Source organism: Lissotriton vulgaris, chromosome 1_1, assembly GCF_964263255.1.
Source record: "Lissotriton vulgaris chromosome 1_1, aLisVul1.2, whole genome shotgun sequence".
Classification (NCBI taxonomy): domain Eukaryota; kingdom Metazoa; phylum Chordata; class Amphibia; order Caudata; family Salamandridae; genus Lissotriton; species Lissotriton vulgaris.
Genome location: NC_141685.1, coordinates 1,373,920,629 through 1,373,933,975, shown reverse-complemented (window position 1 = coordinate 1,373,933,975; position 13,347 = coordinate 1,373,920,629).

Here is a 13,347-nt window from a genome sequence, read left to right as displayed (position 1 = left end):
GAACTCCAACAGGAGCAGCGGAGGCGCTGGCCCTTCACAGGAACAACAACGGCGCAAACAGGAGGGGGCCATTGCTATCGCCAGTGCCTTCCGTGAAGACCCCTACAAACTCCACACGGATTCGGAGGATAGTACGCTACACTCAGACTCTGTACATAGTATAACTCTTTTCCCCAGATCACACCCCTGGCAGCTGATGACATAATTGATAACTGATCGGGGGTGAGGAGCTAATTAGGCTCTGAGAACTGCCAGCAATGCCAACTTACAGACAGTATGGACCCTACACCCTGGAGTCTGTTATATCCTTTTTCTTCTCTTTTCAATATGGGTCCTGTGCATGTTATTACTCTGACTTGTACCGTTTCCTAATGTAACTGCTTGAAAGATTTGTTACAACGCTATAGGTTATACTGCTTTGTAAATTACGAATGAGGTTTAAAATTTGTGGGGGCTCCGGAATTATCCTACCCACAATCGGGGGAGACGGGAACACTGTTCTCTGACATGTCTGGCTACAACACCCCCCCCCCCCCCCCAGGAAAGTTCCCGTAGAGCTGTCGGATCACGGACCTTTGTATGAACATGATCACGTCAATAGACAGCTACCTTCCTATTGGCTTTTGCACCGTTATCTATTATGCATTGTTTGTACAATATTGGTGGGCACAGCGCAGTTTTGGCGCTGCGCCAAGTTCTGTTGATGTTTTGGGGAAAGAGTACTCCTGGCCAGCTGTGATATATTGCCCCACATGTGGGGGAGCCTCACACTATACACAGCAGCATGCCCAGGACTGTTAACACTGTAGGGTCTTATAATTTAATTACGTGTAACGTACGAGGATTGGGGGCAATTCAGAAACGACATCGCATTCATGCTTATCTCCTCAGGTATAAAACACAGATAGCATTCCTCCAGGAATTCCATTTGATTGAGTCTGAGACGCAAAGAATGCGCAAGAAATTGAGGGGGCAGCTTTACTCTACTAATTATTATGCTTTTGCTAGGGGTATAACTATTTGGGTACGTAATGGGGTCCCCTTGCTGGAGCTAGAACGCCGGGCGATACATTCTGGTGAAAGGCACATTGGATGGCTCCTTGGTGGTCCTCGGCAGTGTTTACGCCCCCAATTTTGAGCAGGAGCGTTTCCTGCATCGCTTGGGAACGGCACTGGTGGATTGGGAGGGTATCCCTTGGGTGCTGGGAGGGGGCTGGAATGCTGTATTAGATACTGCCCTAGATAGGTCGCACCCACCCCTTCATGGCACGACCGCTGGCAAATTGGCTAAAAAATTCACGACTTGGGCTATGAGGTGGTCACTCTCTGACACATGGTGATGCCTCTACCCTACCTACAAGGAATATTACTTTTACTCTACAGTCCACAGTCTCCAAACCAGGATCGATAGATTCCTCTGTTACAGATCCATTACCACCTGGACTCAGCAATCCACATATTTAGCAAATAATTTCTCTGACCATAGCCCCTTGCAGCTCACACTCAGCTGCGGTAAGGTGCCCACCCCTGTGCCCACCTGGAGGCTCCATCCACAGTTGCTAGAAGATGCTCCCTTTCGCACAACACTTTCTAACACTATTACTAACTACTTAGCGGAAAACTGGAACAGGGCCTCCTGTAAATTATTTGAATGGGATGCTCTGAAGGTGGTGGTTAGGGGGGCGTCGATTGGGCAGTTGGTGGGTGCCAGACAGGAGATACACTGACGCTTAAAGGACATAGAACAACAGTTGGATGTTCTTGAGCGGGAGGCTGTGTCTGATCTTAACAAACAAGAGATGTTGCAAGCTGCCCATATAGACCACTATTTACAGGGGTACATGACAAGGGTGCCCACTATCTCCCCTACTATTTGTGCTAGCGTTGGAACCCCTAACCATAGCTTTGCGGGGCTCAGTGAACCAACTCGGCATCCCCATCGATGGGGTGGACCACTTGTTATCCATCTATGCTGATGACATGCTTTTGTTTCTACGAGATTTGAAAGCAGATAATGCCCTGCTCCCTGATATATTGGCCAATTTTGCACGCCTATTAGGCCTGGCTATAAATCCTGAGAAGTCGATAGCCTACTTCTTCCGGGAAATACCAGACCCCCTTAATTTACAGTTTGGTGACTATGCCCTGCCAGTGGCCCCTGACACCTTTAAATATCTAGGTATTTGTGTCTACAGACGGCAGGCAGATCAGATTGAAGGCAACATAGTGCGAGCTATAACGGCTATTCGAGCCAGCATGGCCTTCTGGTCCTCTATGCCGTTGTTGGTGATGGGGAGAATCAGAATATCAAAAACTGTGATACTTCCTCTCCTTTTATAATATTTCGTAAACTTGCCTGTGATACTTCCACAGTCCGTTTTTAACTCACTGAATACTATACTGGTGAACCTCATCTGGGGCACTGGCCGCAGACAAATAGGCCTGCGGAAGCGACAACTGGAGATCCAAAGTGGCGGCCTGGGGGTCCCTGAATTCAGAAGGTATTACTATGCCAGTCAACTCCAGTGGCTCTCCTTCTGGACGGCAGGTAGAAATCTGCAAGAGATTGGGTTTACGCCCCAGAGGTTGGACCGGGGCGAACTGCACTCTTTACTATTGCCAAAAGCCAAGATTCCCGTAGATAGCCCTCCCCTATTGAAAACAGCTTTACACTGTTGGAGGAAGGCACTGTCATACACCTCTGCAGCGACCCCTTATGCCCCTAACATCCCCATCCTGGGGTTCCCTACACCACAAGTTAGGCTCACGAGGGCCAGGATACAAGATTGGACAGATAGTGGAGTGGAGGAAATTGGTGCGTTCTTCGGAGACGGTATCTTACTCGATCACAACTCCTTTGTGCGGGCTACAGGCGCACCCCCTCGTCTATACTTATTACACGCCCCAGTGACACATTACATTAGGACCACATGAGCCCCACAGTGGAATGAACCCAATCAGCATAACCTAGTACAGCTCTTATACTGTATGGGACCTGGGGGCATTTGGTACGTTGGCTGTATACTGGTGTCCGCACGCATGCAGAAATCACACTCACCTCCTTAAGAGCGCAATGGTCCGGGGATGCTAATGTGGAACTCACTGATAAGGCTTGGAAATGTATGCTGGAACACCCCAAGAAGGTAACCCTTAACGCGAAAATGAAGTTCATCCTATCGATGATTCTTCATAGATCATACCTTGTTCCTAAGAGGATCCATTGCATGTTCCCGGACTCCCCTCATTGCTGCCCTCGCTGCAGAGGAGATGAGGCAGATTTCCTACATATGTTATGGTCTTGCCCCTGTCTCCGAGCCTACTGGGTGGTTGTGTGCCACACACTGAATACAGTCACACAATTACCGGTCCCAACTGACGCTTTGAACTGCCTCTTAGGTCTTCGTAAGTGCTCAGGAGTACAGAAGGTACGGCTAAAATTTCTAGACCTAGGCCTCATATTGGCAGTGCGAGCTTTCACCATGAGGTGGAAATCCCCCAGATGTCCTGCAATCACCATTTGGCAAGCTGACCTGATTCAGTGGGGATGAGCGGAGGGCTCAGCTCCTCGCAGAGAGGAAGAGAGGGGGCTGAGAAAACAGCCTATCTCGTTGGAATGGGAGGCTATGCTGATTGAGTTGGAATCAATGGACTTAGTACCCCCACAGGATACCCCGCCTCCATAGCACATAATGCCACCTAGTAACTTCTCCACCTCAGACTCTGTAATATAGGCCCGCACTTTATACCCCAAGGAAGCTACAGCCTGTAGAACCTGCTGTTTATAATGAGTTACCCTAGTTACTTTTGCAGTAGTGAGCAGGACTGGTCAGGAGTGGGAGTGGGTGGGTTAGGAAAGGGGGAGTTGGAGTTACACAGGTTATTATTGTTCACTAGAAATGTACATGGCTTTGTGTTTGACGAATCCTATATCGATACTTCTCAGTTTATACTGCCAACGGTATTACTTGAGATCGTGATTGTTGGAAATATTACTTACACTGAATGATATCCACAGAATCGGTATGCAGCATATGCGATGTACCTACTATAAAAAGAATAAGACTGCCTCTGTACAATTTTACTGTATTGTATACGATAATGGAGTCATCAATAAAGTCTGTTAAAAAAAAATTCTCAAGTTCAGATATGGGTGTGGCACCTAAATTAGGGGACAAAAAAATACCATACCTATCATATGCCGACGATTTAGTAATTTTATCCTTAACTCCTAATGGATTACAGCATCAACTGAACCAACTAGATACATACAACAAAATTATTGGTTTGATAGCTAACTTATCTAAAACAAAAATTGTTACGTTTGGACGGTCTACACAATCAAAAACGTGGACTTTAGGAGACAATCCAATTGAGATAGTGGACCAATACAACTACCTCGGCGTAACATTCGACAAAAAGTTTTCATGGTTAAACCATACGGTCTGTAAACGTGCAAAATCTGTAACTATTACAAAATCAATTTCAAGATTTATGAAACTGTGCGGAGGGAATGTAATTATCCCATCTCTAAAAGGTTTACAGATGAAAATGATTCAGTTTCTATTGTTCTCATCTCCTGTCATGAACAAGAAAGTCATTTTTGATCTTAAAAAATGTTTCTTGAAAAGCGTACGCACCATACTCTATTTACGACAGGCTACTCCACATTGTTTGATACAGTTAGAATTTGGCCTAAAGTCTCTGGAAATGCTGCATAAGATCAGTTGTGTTAACTACATTATCGATTGTGCTAAGGGCGATTCATGTACATTGAAACATCTAATATTGGAGGAACTCCGGAGTAATAAAGTAAGAGATCTGCAACTTTCTATTATAATGATGGAAATAGACTTTTAAGAACTGCCTGATATTCAGGAGATGGGACGACTGACCAGGGATGTGCGGAAAAAACTAATAGGTAAAACATTAAAGCTAACACAATGGAACTTAGATCGCCTACAAGCCGGGAAATATAAACACACAGCCTTAATAATTGACACATATACCCTGTAGGCTCAAGAATTCTTGGGATGGAATGTGACCAGCTACATTAAATGGAAATACGTAAGATTTAGACAACTCTATATTCCGATAGGGGAGTTTGAAGGGACTAATGAGGCCCTTAAAGATACTCAGGGATGTCGGCTTTTTGGAACCGGCAAGAAAACTCTTCAACATTTAATATGCATATGCCAGAGACTCTTGCCCACACAGAGGTTATATTTATGCCCCATGTTTAATAATGCCAAAATAAGAGCAACTACAGAGGCTATACGCTATTGTTTTAAGCTCACAGGGGAAAGTGCAATCAGAAGGTACAGTTTTTAGAACATGCTTATAAAATATTACCTGACTAGATGATTTTTATCGGCTTTGTATATAGAGCAAAGACAGGTATTACAACACATGTATATCTTCTTATTATGATACTACGCCTGGTAAATATGTGATTGTTTTATTCTATTTTTATGCCTGCTTATTTTCTATTTATTGTAATCAAATGATTAATGCAATGAAGTATTTTTACTACTACATCCAATTTGCAGTCCCCTGTATGAATTTTATCGAACAAAAATCATAGCATCATGCTTTACAGTTTACAGCAGAGGTCTTCAAACTTTTGTAGCTTGAGCCCCCCCATCTGAATTTATTTAGATGTCGGGCCCCCCCACCACTTGACAAAAAATTCTGGAACCTGGTATTCTACATAATCGACCGTCATCCGCATTTCCCAGTCCATATCTAGCTAATAATGTTAAACACAGTAAGAGTGTTTAGAAAACTGCAGGTTTGCGAGTTGGTGCGGTGAAATGACAGAGGCTTACTACACAGTCCAAAACTAAATTTTTCAAGATAAAATGTGTGCAAATTGTAACGGGTTCTCCACTTAATTCTTGCAAAGCCTCCTCAAAGAAACTTCTGTGGTGAATAAAATGAGTACCATTCAAAGACTATGCTCTCCACTGAGAAGCACTGTAGAGTTACATTTATGTCACGCATTTATTCAGGCCGTACTTGCATGTTTCCAAGGCCTCGTGCTTGTGTTTGGCATCGCAGGAACCTCAGGAACAAAGCCTTGTGCTTATGTTTAGTTTTTCATGCCGTATTTGCATGTTTTCAAAGCCTTGTTCTTGTGTTTGGCATCGCAGCATCCATGCATCCACCCACCCACCCACCCACCCACCCATCCATCCATCCATCCACCCACCCACCCACCCACCCATCCATCCACCCACCCACCCACCCATCCATCCATCCATCCATCCATCCATCCATCCATCCATCCATCCATCCATCCATCCATCCATCCACCCACCAATCCACCCATCCACCCATCCATCCATCCATCCATCCATCCATCCATCCATCCATCATGCATCCATCCATCCTCCCATACATCCACCACCCACACATCATGCATCCATGCACCCATCCTTCCACCCATCCATCATCCACCCATCCATGCATCCATCATGCACCCATCCATCCATCCATCATGCAACCATCCTTCATTCATCCATCCACACATCATGCACCCTTCCATCCCCCCATACATCCACCAGCCACACATCATGCATCCATCCATTCATCCCCCATACATCCACATGCACCCATCCATCCACCATGCATCCATCCATCATTCACCCATCCACCCATCATGCACCCACCCATCCATCCCCCCATATCCACCAGCCACACATCATGGATCCATCCATCCCCCATACATCCACATGCACCCATCCATCCATCCATCCATCCATCATGCATCCATCCATCATTCACCCACCCATCCATCCCCCCATACATCCACCAGCCACACATCATGCATCCATGCACCCATACATCCACCCATCCATCATCCATCCATGCATCCATCATGCACCCACCAATCCATCCATCCATCCACCCATCCATCCACCCATCATGCATTCATCCATCATGCATCCATCCATCCATATATTCCATCATTCATCCATCCATCCATCCCCCATACACCATACACCCATCCATCATCCATCCATGCACCCATCATGTACCCATCCATCCATCATACATCCATTCATCATTCATCCATCCACCCATCATTCATCCATCCACCCATCATGCATCCATCCATCCCCCATACATCCACATGCACCCATCCATCCATCCATCCATCATGTATCCACCCATCATTCACCCATCTACCCATCATGCACCCACCCATCATTCACCCATCCACCCATCATGCACCCACCCATCCATCCCCCCATACATCCACCACCCACACATCATGCATCCACACACCCATCCTTCCTTCCACCCATCCATCATCCATCCCTGCATCCATCATGCACCCATCCATCCATCCATCCATCCATCCATCCATCCATCCATCCATCATTCATCCATCCACCCATCATTCATCCATCCACCCATCATGCATCCATCCATCCCCCATCCATCCCCCCATACATCCACCAGCCACACATCATGCATCCATGCACCCATACATCCACCCATCCATCACCCATCCATGCATCCATCATGCACCCACCAATCCATCCATCCATCCACCCATCATGCATTCATCCATCATGCATCCATCCATATATTCCATCATTCATCCATCCACCCATCATGCATTCATCCATCATGCATCCATCCATCCATATATTCCATCATTCATTCATCCATCCATCCCCCCATACACCATCCACCCATCCATCATCATTCCATGCATCCATCCATCATGCACCCATCCATCCATCCATCCATCCATCAGGCATCCATCCATCCATCCCATCACCCATACATCCACCACCAACCTCTTGGCACACAATAATGTAATGCAGAATTATACTTATTTCATGCATAACTATAGTTATTTCACAAAGCCTCGTGCTTGTGTTTTTTTGTTTTTCATGCCATACTTGCATGTTTCCAAAGCCTCGACCAGAGCAGGAACCTCTTGTGCATTACAATAAGTTGACACTGCAGGAACCTAGCCTCGAGCTTGTGTTTGGCATTTGACACCCCGTTATCGCATGCATAGTAAATGCATGCGATTTAAACTATACTGCGATGTCAAAGTCGTGGTGTGATGGCACCGCGATCTTTTGACATCAATGTAATGGGTGTTTCCGTCATTTAAAGACCTTTTGACATGTTAATGAGGTGTTGATAGTCTTCACCCCTTCTTAGGGCTCCTGCAGCTCCACTCTGCCTCGCCGCTGTGGGAAACAATGAAAGGTGAAATTTGATGGTGCTGGTGGAGTGCGCGCCCCCCCTGAGATGGCGTCGGGCCCCCCCAGGGGGGCGCGCCCCACAGTTTGAATAACTCTGGTTTACAGTGTGCCTCTCTTGCATTTGTGTGAAAAGTCTAATTTCCTGTGTAATGATTCTTTAAAATCAGGGATGTTAGTCTCCCCCAGAGTGCAGTGGCAGTCTTCCTGACCTTACATAAAGCCAGTGATATTTTAGAGGGTCTTTGAGGTCGGAGGGGCACACTTAGTGCAAACTCCTTTTGTGGGTGTGACTATTGTTGTCTCACTGGGTGCAAGAGCACTGTTAGTGGAGGCAGCAAACCCAATTTTAGTAAGCAGGACAGGCCTTTTCTCCTGTTGTCAGTTAGAGAGAAGGGTTACTGATGGATCTCTTGTTTTAAAATGTCCTTGTTTACCCTGCAATTCAACATTCACACAATCACTTGAGGCATGGATGCTGTGTGGGTGGTGTCTGCATGTTAAAGACGTGCGCGGAGTGTATGGTATCTGTGATAATGAACACTATGGTTTCTATTTTGTGTGATACAAAACACAAGTGGTACCCAAAACAGGGATTTAGGGAGAGCTGAGACAGCAGGTGTGAAGTTCAAACATTCCTGAAGGCAGACTGAGGAGTGTTTAGGAGTCGAGGCACAGGGTGCCTTTGAAGCTAGAGAGTTTTCCCTGCCGTTTCTGGCCTTTTGTTCTCTGGAAGGGCTAAACCTGCAACCTGACTGGTAGTCGAATGGGACAGCCTGCATGGCTTTTATGTCCTTGTTATGGGTTTCTCTTGCTTGCAGATGCCTTGCTCTACCCCACCCTCCTGTTCACATTTTAAACAAAAACCATGGCTGGACAAGTCTACTTCTAAATAGCAAAAGTGCAGAACTGTGCAGAATAGGTCCCAGAACTGAACTATGGATATACACAAAGTCTACATGCAACTTGGATTTAAAGAAGGAACAGACGTCTAGAAGGTTTGTCAAGATTTCCTTTTCAGAAGTCTTAGGTCCAATGCCAGCGGAGACCAGGAGCATTTTTCAAGCGCTAGGGTTGGTGTGAATACTATCATGTCCACTTTTCGATATATGGAGATAGTAAACCTGGAAATCGACTAATCTGCCATTTTAGGCTACCTGGACTCTACTTAGAGGGACAGAGTTACCTAACTGCTAAGGAAGGGCTTATTTTTATTTTATTTTTAAAGGTTTTATATAGCGCTGGCTAGACCCGGAGGTATCAGAGCGCTTTACATGAGTCTCAGACCATAGTTGCAGGTTACATCGTTACAAAGGTTACACAGTTATTAGAGCAGCATGGCAACATAGTTACATGTAAGGTCGAGGCAAACAAAAAGGACCTATACTTAAGGGAAAAAGCAGGCAAGGGTAGAGGTTCAGGGGAGTAGGGTAGGAGCATGGGAAGTAGACAGAGAATGAAGGAGGAAAAGAGGAGGGGAGGGTGAGAGACACAGCATGGAAAGAGGAGGGGGAGGATGGCGGGGACACAACCCAGTAGACGAGTCAAAGCTGCGTCCAAAGTCCATTAAGCTGTGATCCCAGAGGAAGTATTATAATTTCTCCATCCCTGTTGCGAGAGGCTCCCTATATGCAGTGGACTCTCTCAGAGGGGTCTCCGAGACTCCAAGGCCTACATACTGGATCCTTCCCCAAAAAGGGGAGAAGAAGTGCTTTGGCAAGGGGTGTTATACCATACCTCAACTGTGAGTGGCTCCCTTGGCGCTGTGGACTCTCTCAGCGGGTTCGCTGAGACTCCAGAGTATAAATATTGGATCTTTCCCCAACAAGGGGAGGAGTGCTTAGTGAAAGGACACAAAAGGACAGGGGCTAGGGGGTGTAGCAGGCAAGGGGAGAGATTCAGGGAGAGGGGATAGGAGCAAAGGGAGTAGACAAAGAAAGAAAGTGTACTAAATGGGAACAAACAGCATCAGTTTGGGGGACAGACTGTTTTCTCTCTGTGGCCATTGGTTTGCCCCATCTCTAAGGTAAAAGCCTAGCACAGGCCATTCCAGAAGCTTTGCCATCCAGGACATGAAGTAAACAGATTAGTAATTCAAATTTTTTTTTTCACAATTCACAGAAGTTTATAGTCCGCTGCACATCAGCAATCCAGATGTTTTCATATTAACTTCTTGGGTGCAGAGGATGATGCTCAGAACTAACAGTGTTTAACCCAGCCATCATCCAGGGGAGATAGTTCGGAATCATGAGGCTAAGGGAGAAGATCATGAACCCAATGAAGGCCAACTCATGGACCGCAGGGTTCTATGTAGAGGACACGTATGTCAGAGGGCGCAGGCATAGGCTCTCCTGGACGTTCAGGATGAAGTTAAAGTGGCACAAGATGTGGTAAGTTTGGGTGGAACATGACGTGGTACGATCATGATTCCAGTAGGCCACAGCCAACATCAAGGTGCCCCACTAGGTCAAATGGTTGGGTGAGGGTTAATGGATATGTAGGGGGATCTGGTAGAGGGGTGAATCCACAAGGGGAGCCTGAGCGGTCTAAGGTGGTACTACTAAGATTAGGGTGTGGTGACTGGCACCTCCTAGTTCAATGTCGACAAAAGCCTCTCATAGTTCATCTCTACTCTATAGACTGGCAGTGGATGGTTGAAGAGGGAATGAGTGGCTCATCCAGGTTGGGGCAGACGGGGAGCAGAAGGAAGCCAAATCTGCTACCTGGGCCCAATGCTGGACTCCTAAGATTGAAAGTCCCAGATCGATGGCATCGTGTAGACCGGCTTTGGGTCCCAGAGTTCCTGCATCTGTTTTGGTTTTGGAAAAGGCTCACCATTGTGATGGAATAGGTAATTGTGTGATAATGCGCTCTTTGATCGCTGTAAAAATGAAGGATATGCCAGACGGACGGCAGATTAAAGTCAGACAGTTGGGAACTAGGGCTTTAGCAAGTTTTGTGGGCAAGAATGAGGATAACTGAAGCAAAAAAATGAAAAAATAAATAAAATATTAATATAATCGGTTGGGAAATGAAACGCTCCTCATGAGACGCAAGCACTGTAAAAAGGTTCCTGTATGTAGGCTTGGATAACAATGCTCGATATAAGAAACAGGCGATTTTGGTGTCTTCATACCGCAGCCATTTTAAAGTCAGGCACTGATCAGCTCAGTTTGCAAGACCTTGGGAGCCTGTTGTTGTCCTCTTATTTGAACTCTCCTAAAGGCTGAGTGTAATGCAATGCATCCATAACGCTTGCATGTAAACCTCACTTGCCGTACACTCCATAAGAAGTCTAGAAAAAGTGTGCCCCACATTGCTTATGGCGCCACCATTTTAAAGGACAGACATATTTCAGCTCACAAAATTGTAACAATAGGGAGTTGGCAATAAGTGGTGCAAATACCTGGGATAAGGGGAGTCTAATCAAGGTGACGATGATCAGACGTTTAAGGGAGTACTTAGGGTCAATAGAGGACATATAATGACTTCCAGAAGTAGTGGACGAAATCCACCATTTTGAGAGATCGGATTTAGCCGACTTTGGGTTTCAGCGAGAATGATCTCACTGGGGTTCAAGAGCTACCTCAAACGGCAAGGACAAAGCTGGCCACTGTTCCTATGGCACACATCCTGTTTCTGAGGTGTCGCCAGAGGCATCGTTTAATTCCGGTGATGTGGGGGAAAGAGGGCTCCGTTCAGGTCAGCAGCCATTGGGGTCTTGAACTCAGCAGCGAGTCAATATGTGCAGATCCGTCTGGAAGGCTTGCCCCCAGTAGTGGTGCCCTCGATGGGAACAGACAGTACCCAACTGTTGCATGTAGGAGCCTGGGAGCGAGCAGGGTCATCTCCTCCGGGGTCCTGTGCCATGTAGTAACGGCTCCGGTGATGTGCATGAGCCTGGCCCGCAATCGGGCCATCCTCCTGTGGTCGGGGCTCTGATGCGCTGAATGCCTGTGATGTCCCGGCACTGCAAATGGCTCCCAAGGGTCGGGTATGAGTCCTGGGCTCAAGCCCGAAGATGGCTGCCGACGATCACCACTCCTGGTGTGGATCCAGCTGTTCAAGCAGTGATCAGGTGGGCCCCCACAAACCTCGAGAACAGGAACCTGCGCCCCCAAGAATCTGCCCTGGAGAAACGGGTGCGAGCTCACCTCCGGGATATTGGTCAGACGAGCCGCTGTATCGGTGCGATAATGGAGGGGACGGGCCTGCCGTGAATGCCTGTTTGAATGCCTGTTTGAAGGTGACCTTGCAGGAGGATAATACTACTTTGAAAGGAAGAGACTGAGAAGGAGCCCGTGTAGGACAAATCAATGCCAGTTCTGTCTCAGTATCAAGGATGTGTCCGGGCTCCAGAAGTGTTTTCAGCCATGGCCGGACTGGCCATAGCAGGCATCAGGTGTTTGCCCAGGAACCTGAAATGGTGAGGGCTGGTTTTGGAGCAGTGGCTGTTGGATGTGTTACTGGGGTCCGGTTTTGCAGCGATGCTGCAATTTTGGCCACCAATAATAAAACCAGCAGTGCCTGGGGCTGGTTTTGTTAAGCAGTAATGCTTCATGCTTGCTGCCCACACCCCCATGAGTGGTAGCCGGTTAGACAATTGTCATGGCTGCTTTGGGTTCCCAGTCCGACCCTGTTGTCAGCTTAGGCAGCTACAATCGCCCCACTGAATAGAAAGCCATCTGGAAACTCACAGGAACAAATTCTGCAGCCAAGCATCTTGTTCCAAGAAGTATAGAGGTGTAAGGAAAACCATCTGCCATTTGCCATTGAGCAACTAGAACTCACAAGCATCATAATGAGACTGCCCCTCCAAGATAACATCACCACTGTGATACAGAGTGGGAAGCTAGCTTATTTGGGAGGGAAGTTGTGATTGGGCTTCAGGAAGAATATCGCCACAACCATGCTGTAATCTCCTTCTCACTGGTGCTGGCAGTGCCGGCACTAGCCTTTGGTAGGTGCCAGTGGTTAGCACAAAGTGATTACAAGCCAGTTGGGCTATGTTCGGAGAAAACATTATCTTTGCTCTTTGGCTCATGTAGAAGCACACCACTGAGGTGTAGTTGCCACCGCAGACATTGATGCGAGCAGTCATGACCTGCCCCTCTCTGAGTGA